Below are 4,148 nucleotides of genomic sequence, written 5' to 3'. Positions count from 1 at the left end.
TGTGCGAGCTTGTGGCGCTGACTAATTGCAATCAACAAAACACGTATGTTGAAGAAATAAGGAAACGCCTGTGGGTCGCTGATGCTATTGTGAAAGGAAAATGGATCCAGTGGAAAGGGGGCTTCTTCATAGCCCATGCGACTTCTTCATAGCCCATGGAACTTCTTCATAGCCCATGGAACTTCTTCATAGCCCATGGACTTCTTCATAGCCCATGGGTCTTCTTCATAGCCCATGGGTCTTCTTCATAGCCCATGCGACTTCTTCATAGCCCATGGACTTCTTCATAGCCCATGGAACTTCTTCATAGCCCATGGCACTTCCTCATAGCCCATGGCACTTCTTTATAATGCGTGCTTTAAAGAAGGCCCATAGCAGTGCGATTGTCCCCATTTATCCCAAACTATGCACCGTATTGTAAACCAATACAGTCAACGCCCCTTCAACGGAGGAGGAGGAATAACAAAACTACACGAACTCTCTCCTCAAGCCCTCTCGCCGTGGCTGCAAGTACTCAAGATTGGCATTTGCTGACATCGCGCGCATAGCAAATAGAAAGCATGCTGCTGTGGTGGGGGGCGGGGGGGGGGCATGGAGATTCGTGGTCTCAAACAGTATCGATTTAAAACTTCAGAATTTTGATTGGCGTGCTCAAGAGGACCCTGCACAGAGCCCGCTGCTTGACTCTGGTCGCGATGCAATGCACTGGGAAAAAATACTTTTCAAAGAAAACGGATATTATTGTCATCACTAGAGCGAGTTGTTTGCCTGTTCACCACAAGTACCGTTGGTGGTTCCTTGATTCCTTGCAAAAGGTTTCTATTTGGTGTTTAAACATCTTAACACACCTTCTTAGTTATTTCGGTAAAGTCCTTAGGTGAGGACGGCTGCTTGTGTTGTGGCCGAAACGTCGTTAGAATTTTATTTTATTATGTTTTATTTTTATTTAATTATTTTATTTTATTATTTCCCTTCTACGTGACTTTACCGAAAGAACTAAGAAGATGAATCCCTGCAGTCACGAAAGCTTTACATCGAAATCTTAACACACCTCCTGTTTCATGGCCAGAAAAGGGGTAAAAAAAAAACTAATCTTATTTTTTTCACAATTCAATGCACCGTGTTGATTATTTTCCATTTGGCATTTGCGCGGCGTTGTGGCTGCAGGGAACCGGCGAAGAAGCGGTGATGTTGAACGTCTGTTGCATGCGCAGCGCCGTTGTCAATCGGCTGCTGGATTAATGAAGTCGTCCTTCCCACGCCCTGTCGGTTGCGAGAGCTGTTGAACCACGACGCTCAAGTGCGCTTCTCAGTGTTGGCTCGGTGAAGAAGATAGGACAGGAAAGATTCCAAATTGTTAGGTTTTGTCGGTAAAGTCACGTAGGTAAAAAACATTAAAAAGTAAAATAAAATAAAAATCACGACGTTTCGGAGGCAACACAAGCTTCCGTCTTCAGGTGGTACCGTCACAGCCACGACAGCTGTATCAAGTAAATGAGAGATTGCAGAAGCTACCACTCCGTTTATATAATGGTTGGAGAAGGTGGTGGGGCAAGGGCCGCATACTTTTATTAATATGGTAAGGTGAGGCTTAAGACTAATAATAGACTGCATAACAAAGGCTGAGCCTTTGTTATGGAGAGGTGCGGTTTGTGACTCAACCTGTAACAGGGAGACCACCACTAGACATGGTAAAACTGTGATGGTTGTCTGTCAAATCTATAAGGAAAGATTCCAGTTATGGATCATCGCTGTGATGTTCTCGCATTGGCTGGCAATCGAATTCAGGCCGCAGTGTTCGTAATACAGTGTGCTAAAACCACGGACCCCCCCCCACCTCCCACACAGTCAATCAATCAATCCATCGTTGTTGTATGTGCCAATATCGCCATCAATGTATGTATGTCGAACTTATTTCGCACCGTGCGTAGCCAACCGTGCTAATCGGAGGTGCGGGGAAGGACAACAAACTGCACTCAAAAAGCAGTTAAACAAATGATAGATTTGAAGTTTTCGTGACTGCAAGGATTCATACTCTGGTTTTTTCGGTAAAGTCACGTAGGTAAAAAAATAATAAAATAAAATAAATGAAAAAACAACTCAATTAAATCACGACGTTTCGGGCGCAACACAAGCCTTAAACAAAATCGGCATCGATGCACATTACAACGGAGCTGGAACGGTACAGGGGCATACAGCCAACGTACATGAAAGTAAAAATAAGGAGTCTCCAATGCAGTAGATTATTAACAGCCTGGCTTTCCAATACAAACCAATGACGCGCATCATCTTGTGTCAGCAAACCAGGCAGACAACTCCACTGTTACTCAACAGCTACGAATAGGTCACTATTTATATGCCAATTAGAACAGGAACAGTTCGTTAGGAAACATTTTTCGAATATTGAATTCCCATAATGTCCCATGATGTAAAGTGCGGTCTCCAATTCCTATCCACTCTATCTCTCTTGCCTCTCTATTCGTGTGCTGTGAAGAAGGACCATTGCCCGAAACGTCGCCCGTCATATGCTTCGAAGGCGACGGTGTTACTAACGAATGTGTTGATTGTTTTTCTTTGTTATTTGTGCAATGGTGGCGAGCGTGACTCAAGTATGAATGACAACTTTACTTTCCTATTTGAACCGGTGGTGTTGAGCGTGTCCAGGCTGTGATTGACAGGGAGTTTTATCCAATGAGAGTCGGCGTCGTTAGCTCTTTAATTAACGAGGCGTTCCGCGATTCAATACGGATGGTCGTGCTTAGCACGGCGTCCAGAAACAGCCCAATGTGCCTATGCGTGGTCTATTATTCTCTCTCGACAAATGGCTGAAAATAAGTATTTTTTTCCATTTAAAGGCAGTGTTCTTGAGGAATGTATTGAGTCTTCGTGCTTGTGAACCACTGCCAACACAGTAGCACCAAATAATTAGTTGAATTTGGTCGTAGGTATGGTTAAATATTTTAATATATCGCCTACTCTGTTGGGTCCATACAACCAAACAAAGGTGGGCGTGGTCACATATTTGATTGACACCCACCCTGCCCCAAGCAACACGATGGTGGGTGGGCGTGGCCACACGTTTGATTGACACCCACCCTGCCCCGTGCAACACGATGCTGGGTGGGCGTGGCCACACATTTGATTGACACCCACCCTGCCCCATGCAACCCGATGCTGGGCGGGCGTGGCCACACATTTGATTGACACCCACCCTGCCCCAAGCAACACGATGGTGGGTGGGCGTGGCCACACATTTGATTGACACCCACCCTGCCCCATGTAACACGATGCTGGGCGTGGCCACACATTTGATTGACACCCACCCTGCCCCAAGCAACGCGTTGATGGGCGTGGCCACACGTTTGATTGACACCCACCCTGCCCCATGCAACACGATGATGGGCGTGGCCACACGTTTGATTGACACCCACCCTGCCCCATGCAACACGATGGTGGGCGTGGCCACACGTTTGATTGACACCCACCCTGCCCCATGCAACACGATGGTGGGCGTGGCCACACGTTTGATTGACACCCACCCTGCCCCATGCAACACGACGATGGGTAGGCGTGGCCACACGTTTGATTGACACCCACCCTGCCCCATGCAACACGATGGTGGGTGGGCGTGGCCACACGTTTGATTGACACCCACCCTGCCCCGTGCAACACGATGATGATGGGCGTGGCCACACGTTTGATTGACACCCACCCTGCCCCATGCAACACGATGGTGGGTGGGCGTGGCCACACGTTTGATTGACACCCACCCTGCCCCATGCAACACGATGGTGGGTGGGCGTGGCCACACGTTTGATTGACACCCACCCTGCCCCCTGCAACCCGTGGGTAGGCGTGGCCACACGTTTGATTGACACCCACCCTGCCCCATGTAACACGATGTCGGGTGGGCGTGGCCACACGTTTGATTGACACCCACCCTGCCCCATGTAACACGATGTCGGGTAGGCGTGGCCACACATTTGATTGACACCCACCCTGCCCCCTGCAACCCGTGGGTAGGCGTGGCCACACGTTTGATTGACACCCACCCTGCCCCCTGCAACACGATGGTAGGCGTGGCCACACATTTGATTGACACCCACCCTGCCCCCTGCAACCCGTGGGTAGGCGTGGCCACACGTTTG

Source organism: Lethenteron reissneri, chromosome 32 (assembly GCF_015708825.2).
Source record: "Lethenteron reissneri isolate LAM-NWPU_2019-01 chromosome 32, ASM1570882v1, whole genome shotgun sequence".
NCBI classification, from domain to species: Eukaryota; Metazoa; Chordata; class Hyperoartia; order Petromyzontiformes; family Petromyzontidae; genus Lethenteron; species Lethenteron reissneri.
The sequence above is the reverse complement of the archived record's forward strand: the minus strand, read 5'-3'. Positions refer to the sequence as shown.